We start from the raw sequence: 17,904 nt of genomic DNA, 5'->3' as shown, positions 1-17,904 counted from the left end.
GAGAGGGACAAACCCGCAGGAAGAAAGCGGGTTCTTTTGAAAGGTGGTGTGACGGATAAAAGGAAATATCAAAACAGATCAAAGGAAATGTTTTTTTCACGCCACGCGTCGTTACATTGTGGAACTCCCTGCCCCAGGATGTGGGGATGGCTGCCAGCTTGGAGGGCTTTAAGAGGGGAGTGGACATATTCCTTTCCTTTTGTCCCTTAGAAGCTCCTTGAGCAATTGATCTTGAGCAGCATATATCTAGTGTTGGAGGGATAGAAGGACTGAAACAAATCTTGCCACTGACAATGTAGCCTTGGGGTCCCTGTCGCTTAGTAAAAAAGGGCAAGAGTGACTACTGCAAACAGACTAACACGGCTACCCACTGTGAATTAACTGCTTAGTAAAAAAGGCATTATGTCAGTCACAGAGGCATTGGATTAGTGGAGATATTCAGGGAGGAGAGGGGTATTCATGGCTGTTAGTTAGAATGGATATTAGTCATGCTGCATACCTATTCTCTCTACTATCAGAGGAGCATGCCTATTATTTGGGGTGTGGTGGATCACAGGCAGGATGGTGCTGCTGCAGTCGTCTTGTTTGTGGCTTCCTGGAAGCACCTGGTTGGCCACTGTGTGAACAGACTGCTGGACTTGATGGGCCTTGGTCTGATCCAGCAGGGCCTTTCTTGTGTTCTTATGTTCTTATGATACCGCCAAAAAAACAAATCAGTGGGCTTTAGATCACATCAAGCCTGAACTGACCCTAGAAGCTAAAATGACTAAACTGAGGCTGTCGTATTTTGGTCGCGTCATGAGACGACAAGAGTCACTGGAAAAGACAATCGTGCTGGGAAAAGTTGAGGGCAGCAGGAAAAGAGGAAGACCCAACAAGAGAGGGACTGACAAAAAGGAAGCCATGGCCCTCAATTTACAAGAGCTGAGCAAGGCTGTTAAGGACAGAACACTTTGGAGGACGGGTTACCGCATTATGTATTCCCAGCGATGTATTAAGAGTTTGAAAATGTTATAAAAAAATACTGTTCGCACTTTCTATGCATTCCCACCGATGTATTAAGAGTTTGAAAACGTTATAAAAAATACTGTTCACACTTTGGTTGGCCCCTTTAGCTGTGAAGACGTTTTCCAACCATTTATAAGCCGTGGTATCCAAAAACCCTTTTAAAGCGATGTTTTTAATAACATTTTCAAAACTTTTAATACATCACTGGGAATACAAAGTGCGGTAACCCCCAAAGTGCGAACAGTATTTATTATAACAGTTTCAAACTCTTAATACATCGGTGGGAATACGTAGAAAGTGCACACAGTATTTTTTACAACATTTTCAAACTCTTAATACATCTCTGGGAATACATAATGCGGTAACCATTGATTCATAGGGTCGCCATGAGTCGGAAATGACTTGACAGCACTAAACACACACACAAGCCCAAGGCAAAACCTCCCATACGTTTTTGCCTCTCTCCTCCCGGACAGCGTGCTCAAGTTGCGTTTTATTTCATAGTGGGGCTTCGGGTTGCCATCCTCCAGCTGGGGCCTGGAGTTCTCCCGGGATTACAACCAGAGACGTCTTGACAGTATTGTAGCCACCCCCCTCCCCGGGCAAAGCGGTACACCGGGGTCCCTACCTACGCCACCACGCCCAGGAATAAACATGTAAACGGCGATAAAATTAAAGATATGTTTATCGGCGCTTCCATAATGAACACGTCCTTGTGTTTTTCCATATACTCATGGATGCTAGAACAAATTTTGCGAGATGTTGGAAATGCAATAAATTCCCTGAGTTCAATAATTGGCTCGATAAGGTTAAAGAAACCTATGCTTTAATTAAGTTGACGTATTATAACAATGACAAAAATATGGAAGAACTGGATGCTCACTGGAATTTAACAATTTCAAGGATGGGAAAAACACTACAATGTGTAAATCGCAGAGGGAGTGATGTAATAAGGTGGATTTTAGATAAACAGAGTAGTGCTTGGTTCACAGTTATGGGTATTTTAGTTATATTAGCAGCACAGTTTTAGTTTCTTTTCAATAATTTGTATTATGAGTATTTTAGTACTGTTATATTTCCATTTTCTTTTATTATTATATTCTCATTTTCTCTTAATGATTAAAAAAAAAACATAATGAACACGTCCTTTCTTTTGTTATACTTCCGTTTTTATTCTTAATCCAAACCCAAATTAACATTAATATTGTTCGGGCCCCTACCTCCACAACCACTCACAGGAATAAAAATGTAAACGGTCGATAAAAATTAAAGATATCTTTATCGGTGCTTCCATAATGAACAATCCCTGATTTACGTTATACTTCAGTATTTATTCTTAATCCAAACCCAAATTAACATTAATATTGTTCATTCTCTTTAGTAAAACACATGCTAAATATGCATTTTCCAATAACAAACAATTATAGTTTAGTATAATATTTATGTATTCATTGACAATAAGTCACAATGAACATAGATTAGCATGGGGCCCCTAAGCTCCTGGGGGCCCCAGGGCAACTGCCCAACATGCCCATACGTTAAGACAGCCCTGAAATTTACAACTGATGTCCATACTACAGGAATTAACGCCCCCCCCCCCCAAATGATGGCAACTTCAGAGGGTGGTCTTTATACAATCGTGTCCCTGCTGAGTGCCTTTCTCCATTCTGCCCCCCCCCCCAATATCCCAAAACTTCCCAAGCCAGAGTCAGCAACCCTAGCTGGACTCTATTGCTTTTTGGCAAGGGAGAGGGGCAGAGATACTATGTATGGCATATTATGTATGGGTGTGAAAGCTGGACAGTGAAGAAAGCTGATAGAAAGAAAATAGATTCCTTTGAAATGTGGTGTTGGAGGAGAGGGTCACGGATTCCGTGGACTGCCAAAAAAACAAAGCAGTGGGTTATAGATCAAATCAAGCCTAAACTGACCCTAGAAGCTAAAATGACTAAACTGAGGCTGTCGTATTTTGGTCACATCATGAGACGACAAGAATCACTGGAAAAGACAGTCATGCTAGGAAAAGAGGAAGACCCAACAAGAGACGGATAGACTCAATAAAGGAAGCCAGAGCCTTCAGTTTGCAAGATCTGAACAAGGCTGTCAAAGAGAGGACGTTTTGGAGGACTTTCATTCATAGGGTCGCCATGAGTCGGAAGCGACTTGATGGCACTTAACACACTCACACAAGTGGCCACAGAGACTTCAAGGGGAGAATTTACCAACAATGATAAAAGGCGAGTTCCATGCCTAAAAACGGGTCGGCAAGCCCACGTTAAACACCAGGTCGGCAAGCTGAGGAAGGACATTCGAAACGGGTCCTTCCCACGGACCCCAGTCCAGCCACGGACCCTTGCCACGGATTGTAGTTTGGAGTCGTTTCTTTGTGATTAGTACGTGGTGGCGCAGTTTGTTCAATTTGAATCTTAGTGCCTGTTGCCACTGTTATAATTGTATAAGCCTTAGTTGGCTATTGTAAAATTTTGATACGTTTTTGTTTAAGCCCTGTAAGGCATTTACATGTGAATTAACACCCAATTTTGCTTTTGCTTTAAGCCCTGTGAGGCATTTGAATGAATGAATTACGCAACTAATTTTTTAACATTATTGCCTTTTGTTGCTCTTCTTTGAATTAGTAAACAGTTGTATTTACTATAAGCTTGCCTTACATTATTTAATTCAGTTTTGAGCCTCGTGCTGCCTTCTTCCACAGCCTCCAGGTACTAGCTGGAAATCTCCTGCTATTACAACTGATCTCCAGCCAATAGAGATCAGTTCACCAGGAGAAAATGGCCGCTTTGGCAATTGGACTGTATGGCACTGAAGCCCCTCCCCTCTCCAAACCCCACCCTCCTCAGGCTCCGCCCACAAAACCTCCCACTGGTGGCAAAAAGAGACCTGGCGACCCTAGAGATAAGGCAGGATAAACAATATTTTAAATCTTTTAAATTCATCCATATTGTGTTTACAAACCCTTACACCAGCCCTATAAGGTAGACCAATATTAGTCTTCCCCTACCTTGTACACTGTGGGTGAGGAATGGAAGAGCTGAGAGGCTTGCCTGAGACTGCCTAAGCGAGTTCACGGAAGAGGGAAGAAGACTTGAACCAGGAACCTCCCAGATCACAACTCTTTCCCCTTCCCATTATGCCAATTTCCATACATGTGACAAAAGCTGTAGAATGACCCAGAATATAGGGCCAACCATTATTGGGCCTGTGATTTTTAGCAGAGAATATTAATGATAGCACTGACACCATTAAATGTCTTCCCTTAGGCTTCAGGCCTGTTCACACAGCATACTTTGTTACCCTGGGTTGCCAGCTCCGGTTGGGAAATACCTGGAGATTTTTGGGGCGGAGCCTGAGGAGGGATGAGGGAAGGGACATCATTGCCACAGAGTCCAGTTGCCAAAGTGGCCATTTTCTCCAGGTGAGCTGTTCTCTATCGGCTGGAGATCAGTTGTAATAGCAGGAGATTACCGGCTAGTACCTGGAGCTTGGCAACCCTACTGAGCACCTTAGATTATGCAATCTCCAATTAATATTTGGGGAATATTAGCTCTGGAGACAAAAAGGCAGAAAGGGGGGGTAACAAGAGATCTTTTAACGTTTGTATACCAGGATAGTCTTAAAGAGGAGCTCTGAATAACGAGGCTGGTGTCCATCAAAAGGTTTTTGTATTATACAAGAAATAATATCAAAATGCCAGGGCTAACACACACACAATTCCCACAAGATTGTGGTGAGAATTCCTTTATTCCTTTACATTAAACATTGGTTTGGGTTAAGAAGAACCAATTTTATTGATCTGTAACTTACTAATCTGTAGCGTAGAAGCCATATGAAGACCTGACTTTTAATTGACCCCAGCCTCAACTAGACCCCTGACCTTAAAAGGGGTATAGGGAATTGCATTGCCATGAGTTAATGAACCAGACACATTATGTGCCTAAAATTATGTTTAGAAACAGAAAAGGTCATTTTAGACCAGCTGCAAATTGTCTGCCTACGCAGGGAGAATTTTTTTTGGTACACGGACTGACAGATAAGCAAGCAGTTGTCAGGAAATCTGAAACTGAGTAACCTGTTTGAAGAACAGGATATTTCCAAAACAACTTTTAGTCATGATTTGTGAAAACTCATCTCCTGGAGTATTTGGAAGGAGGGGGCCATTTGAGACCCTCTCTCATGGTTCAGGCTATAAAAGGCTGGTCCCATTGTCCAGTCCTTTGTCCTTCCCAGGGAGAGACCACTATGTCTCTCTTTTGGAATGACCCAGAGCAGCTCTGATTATCTGTCTGTCTGTGTATCAGTCCCTATGTGGGGTGTTGTTAAATCTGTCTAAGTATTATTCTTCTCTTTGCCTTACAACCTTTGTAAGTTCAATAAACCTATATGCTTTACTGCTATGTGTGTGTGGTCTGAGACTGTCCTAAGTACATGGTCTGTGTTTCCTATTACATTCTCTGGCTTTGCTTTGGTAAGAGGCAGGCCGAGAAAATCCAAACAAACACAACGAACAAAAAATTCTCGCGTCAAAGATCTACAGAAGGAAAGAATGGCAGCTGACTAGAGTTAAGATGGGTAATATTTACCAATCAGACGATCTAAGGTCTCAGAAGGAGCAGCACTTGTGATGGGAAAGGTCGGATCTCACCACGCAAGGTGAGGGGTGGTGCGAAACACACACGCTTCAGTCCAAGAGAGACCTTCCTTTATACCCAAAAACGGTCCCTAAGGTGTTGTAAAAGTGGTCTACAAGTGTAAAACTACTCTCGAGAACAAAGGGTTGATTGCTTACCCAAGGTTTTACTAAAGAGAGGAAAGGAGACAGCACATGTGAGATTGTTTTGAAGTGCAAACACCAACATTTAGGGTGCTTTCAGGGTACATGGCAGAACTTATATGGTCTTCTGATTGATTGTTTGATTACATCCTCTCACGGGTGTCAGGATGCAAAGGAAATGTGTGTGACTCCCAGGAGAGACACCAGATGCGTCCCAGGCATGTTTGCGATCTCTCTGCATATCTGATGAATGGTCCCAATGGGCAGTGGAGAACCCAGGAGAATATCTGTGTGATCCTCTCCAGTAACGAGAACCCAGGAGAATATCTGTGTGATCCTCTCCAGTAACTTTAATAACCAAGCAGGCTGCAATAAAGATGGGAAGATGGTTTGCTGGCAATTGCCAGTTCAGCCCCTTTTGGTTTATTTGAGGGACCGTCATCCTTCTCTGGCCATTTTGACACCTCGAGCCTGGAAAGTGTAAGCAACCAGCTCTCTTCCTGCTTGGGTTACACAAACACACCGAAAGGCCTTCGGGAGTCTTTTGCTCAAGAGTTTTGCTCATCTCTGTGGGGCAACGCTTTTGCTCGTTGCCAACCTTGGGGCAAAATGGTATCCCTATGGCTAGGGTTGCCAGGTCCCTCTTTGCAACCAGCAGGAGGTTTTTGGGGTGGAGCCTGAGGAGGGTGGGGTTATGGTATCCAGCTGGGAACCTTTGCAAACTTGATTGTATCCAGCTTGGAATCTTTGCCAGTTGACCTAGGAAGGGATTGGAATTTGTAACATGAGATACGAAATGAATATGAAGAGGGACTGATGAAGAACTAGAAACGGCCCGGCCGTCTTCCTCTTCCTCCCTGAACATATCCAATAGAAAAGTCTCTGACCTGCACTTGTAAAAAAAGAGGATTTGAGAGTTGCTTCACCCAGATGAGCTCTCATAAGCCTCATGTAACCTGATCTTATACGTGTTTACTAGGGTTGCCAGCTCCGGGTTGGGAAATACCTGGAGATTTTGGGGTGGAGCCTAAGGAGGGCGGGGTTTGGAGGGGGAGGGACTATTAAGTCTGCAGTCCTCTATGCATGTATCTATGCAGAAGAAAGGCAGGGCTCACACTTGCCCCAGCACGAGGTGGCAGAATGGACTTGCATGTGACTTCAGACACAAGGTAAAGGACCACATTTTCTCATTCTCTCCTATTAAAAAAAAAACCTTTCCGCAAGCAGAAAATGTGCTCCCCAGGAATTAGGGATTAAATAGTGCTTCTCCTCCCTCCCCCCAATGTACTAATTTCTTTGTGCAACCAAAATGATCAGAGGGCTAGAGCAACTGCCCCTATGAAGAGTGGTTAAAACGCTTAGGGCTGTTTAGCTTGGAAAGAAGTTGGTTAAGGGGAGACATGACAGAGGTCTATAAAATTATGCATGGTATGGAGAGAACGGACAGGGAGAAGCATTTCTTCCTCTTTCATAATACTAGAATGTGGGATCTGCTGAAGCTGTAGGGTGAGAAATTCAAAACAGTGCTTGGCACAGGCAGCAGCTATAGGGTTGCCAACCTCCAGGAGAGTATATATATCAAAATATACACTATAGGTGCTGGGAAAGATATTCAATATAAAAAACAGCACTCTTGCTCAATTATTCTTAAGCATAAATAAACAATTCTTCAACATTCCATAAAGCTTATTCACAGCTTAGAAAAATAATAATATGACAAAATAGTTATCAGTGGGCTGGTCTTAAACTGTTTTAATGTGTTATATTCACACAATAAAGACAAATCTCAAAAAATCAAATTGATCCCCTGGCAACCCTACTAAATAGGTTGACTCAAAAATCCAGTTTTAATCAACAGGGCTTACTCCTAGGAAGGAACACAGCTTTAGACTTGGGTCCAATTCATACATGCAGCTGAATGAGGCAGCTGAATGCAGAGGTGTCAGAATGGGCTGTACCAATTCAGGCTGCGGGGGAGGGTCCCTTTTTTTTGAACGGTCCCCTATATTAAAAAAAAAAGCCTCTCTGCAAAGTGAGCAGCATCCCAGCAAGCAAAGAGATGAGAACCATTCCCCCCTGCTAAACCTCTTGGAGGAAGTAGAAAAGAGCAAGAGTCCAGTAGCACCTTAAAGACTAACAAAAATTTCTGGAAGGGTATGCGCTTTCGTGACTCACTAACATGCCTACCCATCGTGATCTGTCTTCTTGGAGGAAGGGTGGGGTAACAAGAAAAAGTACTAGATAAAGAAAGAATTAAACAAAATTACAGGCAGGATGAGTTCTGGAATGAATGAAAACGCCAAGTCTGAACTTGAATCCTTATAATCGTGAAGTGGAATGGACAATGTGCTACACCCAAGCAGGGCCCAACCCAATACGTGTTTCTTCAAAAAACCCACCGATATATTTGTTCTTTTGTAAAGCATGCAGCATAAGTAACCTTAATTAGTGGTTGTTCTTTTACAATTCAATCCTCCAGGCCCAAACCCATGGAAATAAATGGGTTGAGACTGGGTTACCTCAACATAGGATCACACTCTTATTGTTATTAGCCTGGTTTGCAGTCTGTGTTTCTCACTGGCACTCAGGGACGATGACAAATATGATGAGAATTATTCAGTCGAATTATTCAGCAAATGAATGTCAAAGCATGATACAAATGTTTTCATCTAACAGTAATATTTCCTAGTGAAACAGGCAGTGAGGCTGAGTTGGATTACAGGTGTGAGAAAGGCTGTTCAGTCAATCAGAAGAGTGTGACAGATGATAAAACAATTCTGTCTAGCAATTAAAAATTTTTTGCGCTGGCTCCAAGTTGAATACTGGATCAAGACCAGGGTTTCGGTGCTGACCTTTACAGCCCTAAACAGTCTGGGGCCATACTACCTGCGGGACTGCCTCTCCCGATACACCCCCTAGAGAGTGTTGCTCTCAGCTGGGAACAACCTATTGCTGGTCCTTGGTCCAAAAAGCATCCGGCTGTCCTCAACCAGAGCCAGGGGCTTCTCGGCCCCGGCCTGGTGGAACACTCTGCCAAGTGAGACCTGGCCCCTGCGGGACCTGATACAATTCCGCAGAGCCTGTAAAACTGAGATGTTCCTCCAGCCATACGGTTGAGGACAGCAATCGTTTCCATCTTGCTGGCCTCCCTCCCTCTTATTATTTACCTATATTCTATCCGCTTTATCCCCCATCCCTTCCCTTCTTGAGGGTACCCTATTGTTTTTTGTTCCTTGAGTCTTCCCCTCTGAATTGGTTCCTGCTATTGTTATAGTGTTATATGGCTAAGGGTGCCCTTGGAATGTTTAAGAGTTATTGTGGATTTTCAATTGTAAATTGATATGGTTTTAATTGTGTTGGAATTGTTGTGAGCCGCCTTGACCCGGACTTGGTCGGGAAAGGGTGGCATAGAAATCAAACTAATAAACACATGAAGCCTTCTACTGAATCAGACCCTTGGTCCATCAAAGTCAATACTGTCTACTCTGACTGGCAGCGGCTCTCCAGGGTCTCAGGCTGAGGTCTTTCACATCACCTACTTGCTAACCCCTTTAACTGGAGATGCTGGGGATTGAACCTGGGGCCTTCTGCATGCCAAGCAGATGCTCTACCACTGAGCCACAACCCCTCCCCTAAATAAATAAATAAGGTCTTGCAATGAAAAGCTCCCTTGTGGCACCTTTAACAGAACTGATGGAGAACCTTCTGTCAACTATGTTCTATTTCAGCGGGCAGCTCTAGTCCAGGAAAGAGTCTGTCACAGTAACAATGCAAAAGTATGCAGTCACTCCAGGATAAATCCATTGATTTTGACAGGTTTATACTGGAATAATTATGCATTTGATTGCACTGTTAATCTGGAAGTCTTGAAGGTACTGCAAGATTCCAGTTTGTTTCCCCCTCAATTATGTCAAGTTAGATTCAATTAAACTCATAATGCCACCCTAAGTGAAGTTACACTCCTCCCAGATTATTGAAATCACTGGGTACATAAGGGTGTAAATCTCTTTAGGACAGGTATGGCAACCTCCAAGCAGCACCTGGAGATCTCCCAGAATTATAACATCTTCAGACTGCAAATTCCCCTGGAGAAAATGGCTGCTTTGAAGGGTGGATGCTATGGCATTATACCCCGCTGAGGTCCCTCCCTAGGCTCCACCCCCCCACAAATCATCAGCAATTTCCCAACCCAGAGTTGGCAACCTTACTAGGATGGCAATGACAATGTTACTTTTCTCTTTCTCCCCACTACCATGCCCTCTTGTTATTTAACCAGAACTATGTTGCATGGAAAAACTTGTTTGCTACTCTGTTACCTTCCCAAGTCACAGCTTCCGCTGGGGAATTTTGCCGCTGAGTAAATATCACTGTAATTTAAATACCCTCGATAACACAGGTGACTTGCAAGAAAAGACATTTGTTCGAAGGGAAAGTCCACGAAAAGAAATGCACTTGAGCTTAGATCTGAAGATAACAACACAAAAAAGAGGCTTGAGACGTTTCAAAAACAAAACAAGTTTATTACGGTAGAAGCCTTCGCCGTGCACATCCAAGAAAGGATTACTATTTATTGAAGACGTTTCCTTTCCAGGCCAAAGGCTTTTGAGGAGACGTTAAAAAAAGAAAAACGCGCACAAAAACACGTTTTTGGGAACAGTTCCGGATCCGCGTTCCCATATGGCGGTAATCTAGTTAAAAGCGTTTGTAAACACTTTAGCTGAACGTTAAAACTGGTCAAAATATCCTTTCCCCTCCGAGTACAGATATTGTACATTGAAACTCGCCCCCTCTTCATAGTTTACATGCATTTCTCCCCCCCCCCACCACTCCCATCGTGGCTAGCAACGTGCTGAGCGATCCTCCTCCACATTTCTCTGCTTCCCTTATAGTAGTAACTTGTTCTCTTTTTTTTTTTTTAATGGCACTCCCTGAAATTTAGCGAGGCAACCTTGATCTCTATATTTTGCAAGATGCACAGGCGCGTTAATCGAAGGGGGCACTGGGCGTGGGGTCGGTGACGTCGCCGTCACTTTCCTTTTGCCCGGGCTTCTGCGCGCGCGGTCTTCATTCATTCTTCCAAAAAGTTTGGTAACTTTTTCAGCGCGGAGCCAGATGGGACTTGTAGGCTTTCAGGCCGCTTCCTAGACCGATCCGTGGCCCCGTCAAGCGGTGGACGGAAGGAGGGGCGCGGTGGAGATTTCGTCCACCCCTGGAAGGAGAACTTGGAGGCAGACTTTCCTCCACGCCTTGCAGCAATGCATGCTCGTTTTTACAAAGCAGGCTTTTTAAACGTCGCTTGCCCGCGGGAATCTTCTTCTTCTTATTTTTTAAGCCCACATCCTGCAATGGCCCTGTCCCTGCCTACCCAGGACACGGGCCCCACCGTCCAAACGCTAGCACCGCCCTCGACTACAACCCCTAGAATGCACTTCGGCGGCCACACAAGTGCATGCCGGGAATTGTAGTCGTGAGGCCGCGCCTCCCTTCTCGCCTCGACTCTTTCCTCGCTAGGCCTCTGTTGCAACAACTCGCGGCCCCTTTCACCACAACCGTGTTCCCTCGGAAGGGGTCCTCCAGGCTGAGAACCTCCTCCGGCCAAACCGTGGAAGCCCTGCCACCCTCCCCGACTCCTACGGGGTGAACAACCATTACCGAGGCCTCAATCGACCGCCATGCCTGAGGGCCGCTTCACCGAAGCGCCTCTTGGGAAGCGTAGTCCTCCACTGAGACGACTTCGCCTTTGAGACCGTAGAGGCGCCAGGCGGAGGACTCTCCTTCCCAGGGAGCACCGCGCACGCTTCCGGGCCGCGACGCCCGACGGGCCCTGTGGTCCCCCGCCTCCTCTTTTCACCCTTCTCGCCAATGCCCATCGGCCCGCCGGGAGACTCGGGTTCCCAAGCTGCCCCGCGCGCCGGGGCTGGGGCTCTGTGGGGATTGTTATTGTGGCGGCCCGGCCCCCCCCCCATCACCACACACCCCACCCCCACCGCGGACTCCTCTCAGTGTTTAAAGATGGCGGCGGCGGCTGCGGCGGGAGGTAGCGGCGGCTCCTCCTGGGCCTCGGTGCCGCGGGGCCGCTTCCCGGGCCGGCCCGGCGGGTGCCGCGCGCGGGGCTCGGGCGCCGGGAGCCGCGCGCGGGTGTCCCTGCTGGCGCCGCAGCTCCTGCTGGTCGCCCCGCCGGACGGAGAGAGGGCCGCGGCGGCGGCGGACGCCACCCTGGGGAGCCTCCTGGGCCTCGGACGGAGCCTGCGCCGCCTGCAGGGCCTGCTGGGTGACAGCAGCAGCAGCAGCGGCGGCAGCGGCGGCGGGAGCAGCAGCGACGGCGAGGAGGAGCCGGTGAGGATCCCCTATAGCTGCGGCTGGCCTCGGGGAGAGGGGGAGGCGGGCGGGGTGGGGGTGGGGGTGGGGAGGGTCGGCGGCGGCGCCGCTTCTGCAAGAGGCAGGAAGCCTCTGCGGGGCTGATCGTGGGTGCTTTTTGCAAGTGGGGCAAGGGCGGTGTGGGCGTCGCTCTCTCTGGTTCTTGTAGGTTATCCGGGCCGTGTGACCGTGGTCTTGGTGTTTTCTTTCCTGACGTTTCCCCAGCAGCTGTGGCAGGCATCTTCAGAGGGGTAACACTGAAGGACAGTGTCTCTCGGTGTCAAAGTGTGTAGGAAGAGTAATATATATAGTCAGAAGGGGGGTTGGGTTTGAGCTGAGTCATTGTCCTGCAAAAAGTATCAAAGGTAATGCGCTAATCGGTTCTTGTAGGCTATCCGGGCTGTGTGACCGCGGTCTTCAGAGGGGTAACACTGAAGGACAGTGTCTCTCGGTGTCAAAGTGTGTAGGAAGAGTAATATATAGTCAGAAGGGGGTTGGGTTTGAGCTGAGTCATTGTCCTGCAAAAAGTATTAAAGGTAATGTGCTAATCGGTTCTTGTAGGTTATCCGGCTGTGTGACCGTGGTCTTGGTGTTTTCTTTCATGACGTTTCGCCTGCAGCTGTGGCAGGCATCTTCAGAGGGGTAACACTGAAGGACAGTGTCAAGTGTGTAGGAAGAGTAATACATAGTCAGAAGGGGGTTGGGTTTGAGCTGAGTCATTGTCCTGCAAAAAGTATCAAAGGTAATGTGCTAATCGGTTCTTGTAGGCTATCCAGGCTGTGTGACTGCGGTCTTCAGAGGGGTAACACTGAAGGACAGTGTCTCTCAGTGTCAAAGTGTGTAGGAAGAGTAATATATAGTCAGAAAGGGGTTGGGTTTGAGCTGAGTCATTGTCCTGCAAAAAGTATCAAAGGTAATGTGCTAATCATTGTCCTGTAAGTATCAAGATAAGTCATTCTCTCTCTCCTTGCTGCCCCACAGCCTTCCTCCCCTACTCACCCTATTCCCAGAGGCTGGGGAGGGACAGAGCATCTCCTTGGTATGCAGGAAGTCCCAGGTCCAATATCTGGCCTCTCCAGATTTTGTAAAATATTTTAAACGATCAAGTGGTGAAAAGAGTTCTGCCTGAAACCCTAGAGTAGGGGTGTCAAATGTACAGATCCGGCCCCTTGAGCCAACCAAGGCAGCCGCCCCAACCCAGTCCCGATCTGGGCTGGCGAGGCATGGCCCAGCCCGACCAACTGACATTTATGTCATATCCGGCCCTCGTAACAAATGAGTTCGACCCCCCTGCCCTATGTGTGTGTGTTAAGTGCCATCAAGTCGCTTCCGACTCATGGCGACCCTATGAATGAAAGTCCTCCAAAATGTCCTATCTTTGACAGCCCTGCTCAGATCCTGCAAATTGAAGGCCGTGGCTTCCTTTATTGAGTCAATCCATCTCTTGTTGGGTCTTCCTCTTTTCCTGCTGCCCTAGAGTGGCCCAATCATGAATTAAAAAGAGCAGGGAGTGAGCTGATGTGACACATCTCTGCCTGACACCACGGAGAGCTGCTGCCAGCCTGAGTAGGCAAGACTGCCCTATGTAGGGCAAATGATCTGACTCAGGGTAAAGCAGGTCCACGTATTCGTATTAATGGGGGGTGTCTGTGGCTCGTTGGGACAGTATCTGCTTTGTGTACAGAAAGGTCCCTGGTTCAATTTCCAGTTTAAAGGGTTCTGGTGTGGGTGAGGTGGAAGAGACCCTGCTGTCAGGGTAGACAGTACTGTTCTTGATAGAACAGGGGTCTGACGCCGTCGAAGGCAGCTTCCTGAGTTCTTGTCCTCAGAATCCTTCTTGTTCGACTTAGGGAGGGGCTGTGGCTCAGTGGTAGAATGTGTGCGTGGCACTCAGCGGGCCCCAGGTTCAATCCCCGGCATCTCCAGTTAGAGGATCAGGTAGTCAGCGACATGCAAAGCCTTTGCCTGAAATGCTGGAGAGCTGCTACTGGTGACTCGCCTTGGTAGGCAATGGGCCATTCACCTGCTCTGTGGCAAGCGCCCCAAGAAAATGCACGGTGCTGTAGTCTTGTGCCTGGGAGTCAGCCCTCATTGGCTGCAGTGGGGCGTATCTCTAAATAAGCAAGCAGAGGGCTGCTGAAGAATTGGACCGGCTTTTGCCCGTGGTTGTTGTCAAACCCACTTCACCTTTGTGTGACATGTGTTTGCCGCTGCCGTGATTGGGCATACCCCTCCTTCAGGTGATGTAGGATAGCCCTATTGAGCAGATGCTGTCTTCCTTGTGGACAGAAACAGAGGCGGCTTTGCTAGTGAGCTGTCAGGTTCCTTGTGGACACCTGTGGGTGTTTCTAAAGGGTTCTTCTGCTGGGTCTTGGGAGGGAGGACTGTGAGGGCGTGGATAGGTAGAGGGTGTGGTGCAATCAAACATATGGTCCTTTTGTTCCTACCTTGGCTCTTGAAAGCTGATCTTCTGACAGTTCTGTGTCACCTGCCTGTCTGTGTGTGTGTGTGTCTCTCTCTCTCTCTCTCTCTCTCTCTCTCTCTCTCTCTCTCTCTCCCTCTCTCTCTCTCTCTCTCTCTCTCTCTCTCCCTCTCTCTCCCTCTCTCTCCCTCTCTCTCCCTCTCTCTCCCTCTCTCTCCCTCTCTCTCCCTCTCTCTCCCCCTCTCTCCCCCTCTCTCCCCCTCTCTCCCCCTCTCTCCCCCTCTCTCCCCCTCTCTCCCCCTCTCTCCCCCTCTCTCCCCCTCTCTCCCCCTCTCTCCCCCTCTCTCCCCCTCTCTCCCCCTCTCTCCCCCTCTCTCCCCCTCTCTCCCCCTCTCTCCCCCTCTCTCCCCCTCTCTCTCTGTATAGCAAACATTTGAGAAAGCTAGTATCACTTCCTGTAAAGTCACTGGAGGTGGCTGTGGCTCAGTGGTGGAGCATCTGCTTGGCATGCAGAAGGTCCCAGGTTCAATCCCCAGCATCTCCAGTTAAAGGGACTAGGCCAGGGGTCGGCAAACCCATTAGTCAAAAGAGCCAAATATCAACAGTACAACTATTGAGATTTCTTTTGAGAGCCAAATTTCTTAAACTATATAGGTAGGTACACTGTTTATTAACTTAATAAACTTTAATTAAAGTTTTAAGTCTTAATTAAACTATAGGTACACTGAATAAAAATTGATATCATACTTAATAGTGATCTTATTTATTGATAAAAATTAAATTGTAAGTCCCTGCCATTTCCCCGTCCAGAGTCCTCGTCTGGAGGCCTGGTCTTACCGCCATAAAAGCCTATTGGTAGACCTGGCCGGCTGAGTCCCATTGGGAGGCCAGGTCTATCCATTGGCTTTCTTGGCAGTAGACCTGGCCTCTGGAGGCCCATAGAAGCCAATTGGTAGACCTGGCCTCTGAAGGGGGACTTTTCCCCCTCCTTGGAGTCCAGGTCTACCGCCAAGAAAGCCAGTGGGTAGACATGGCCTCTAAGGAGGGGAAAAAGTAAGTAAGGTATCCATAAAATTAAATCATGACAATGACTGACAAACACTTAATGTGAACAATGTGAGCAAACTTTTCTCTAGATTCACAGATGCAGTAAACACATGAGGAGATAAGAAAGGCCGTGCTGGATCAGACAAAGGCCCTTCAAGTACAGTAGTCTGTTCCCACAGTGGCCAACCAGGTGCCTCCAGGAAGCCCACCAGCAAGACCAGTGCAGCATCATTGTCCTGCTTGTGTTCCATAGCATAACTGATATAATATGACTAGTATCCATTTTGATTAGTAGCCATGGATAGCCCTCTCCTCCATGAACAGGTCCACTCCCCTCTTAAAGCCCTCCAAGTTGGCAGCCATCACCACCTCCTGGGGCAGGGAGTCCCACCATTTAACCACGCGTTGTGTGAAGAACTATATAGGTAGGTACACTGTTTATTAACTTAATAAACTTTAATTAAAGTTTTAAGTCTTAATGAAATTATAGGTACACTGAATAAAACTTGATATCATACTTAATAATGATCTTATTTATTGATAAAAATTAAATTGTAAGTAAGGTATCCATAAAATTAAATCATGACAATGACTGACAAACACTTAATGTGAACAATGGCCTTGCATCTCCCCAAACCCCACTGACCTCTTGGCGGCTGCCCTGGCGCATCCCGGCTGCCTCGGCCTCCCGCACTCGCCTCTCGGCTTCTTCCTCCTCCTCGCCGCCGCCTGGGCTCTTTCCTTCCTTCCCTCCCCGGCTGGCCTGCCGTCCGCCCCTCCCCAGCGCCTCGGCCTCTGAGGAGGAGGAGGAAGAAGAGGAGGAGGGGTGTCCTCCCCCCTCCCCTCTTTCTGGCGTTCTCCAGCGGCGGAAGGGAAGGACAGGCCACGAGGGGGACGCGCTGGAGCTTGCAGGTGAGGAAGGCGAGGGAGGGTGTGTGTGTGCTGGATCGGGACCTCCCTCCTTCTCCCTGGTGCTCGGGCCAGCACGTTGCAAAGATCCGCCCCCCAGGAGCAGCGGCGGCTCTGAGCTGGCGGAAAGGCGGAGAACTTTTGTGGGACTTCTGCATGCGTGCAGAGCCCGGCCGGGGCAGGGAAGGGATGCCAGGCTCTCCTCCGCTGCAGCGTTCAGCCCCTATCCTCCGCTGAAGGAAGCCACCCCCCCTCCGCGCCTGGGGAAGGTGGCTTCTCTCAGGTGGGCGGCCACGATCCTGCAGCCCAGAGCCGCACTCAAGGGGCCAAAGAGTCGCATGCAGCTCTCGAGCCGCAGTTTGCCTACCCCTGGACTAGGCAAGTAGGTGATGTGAATAGACCTCTACCTGAGACCCTGGAGAATCGCTGCCGGTCTGAGTAGACAATACTGAGAGCCAGTGTGGTATAGCGGTTAAGAGCGGTGGTCTGGAGCGGTGGACTCTGATCTGGAGAACCGGGTTTGAGTCCCCACTCCACATGAGCGGCGGAGGCTAGTCTGGTGAACCAGGTTGGTTCCCCCACTCCTATGCATGAAGCCAGCTGGGTAACCTTGGCCTAGCCACAGCTCTCTCAGCCCCACCTACCTCACAGGGTGTCTGTTATGGGGAGGGAAAGAGAAGGCAATTGTAAGCCGGTTTGATTCTTCCTTAAGTGGTAGAGAAAGTTGGCATATACAAATCAACTCTTTTTCTTTAATGGACCAAGGGTCTGATTCAGTATAAGGCAGCTTCATGTGTTTCCTTTCTGAATTTTGGGCAAATAGGCTCCTGGAGGGTCTGAAACATGCTTGAAGTAGGTGACTGCTATTCTTCAGGGGAAAGGGTGGGCACAGTAAACCCAGAAATCAAGATGGATGGGCTTGCATTGGAAGAAGTGATTGGCTTGGGGTTTTTAAAGGTTGAAAAGGCTTCTTTGCTCCCAGGAGCAACATACTTGAACGTGAACGGCTAGGTGTCAGGACTCTAAACATCAAGGAACAAACCAGTTACAGCAGAACTTTAGGGCTTGTCTCTCACCACAGCACCTGTATCTAATGCCACTTGCAAATAAGAGTTTAATGTATAGCTTCTGAAATTTTGCAGTAGGAGATGAACGTTGAGCACAGGCTGAGAATGAAACCGAGGTAGGAGACCAAGTTCTCTACTGAGTGACTTTCCAGTATCTGAGCTTTAGTATATTTTAATCAATGTGTTTGTAGTGGTATATTTTTGTCGGAAGCCGCCCTGAGCACGGCTTTGGCCATGGAGGGTGGGGTACAAACTCAAAATAATAACATTTTGCTTTGCTTGTTAAAAACGAGCTTCGCTTCATT

The sequence above is a fragment of the Euleptes europaea genome, chromosome 3 (assembly GCF_029931775.1).
Source record: "Euleptes europaea isolate rEulEur1 chromosome 3, rEulEur1.hap1, whole genome shotgun sequence".
In the NCBI taxonomy this organism is placed as follows: domain Eukaryota; kingdom Metazoa; phylum Chordata; class Lepidosauria; order Squamata; family Sphaerodactylidae; genus Euleptes; species Euleptes europaea.
The sequence above is the reverse complement of the archived record's forward strand: the minus strand, read 5'-3'. Positions refer to the sequence as shown.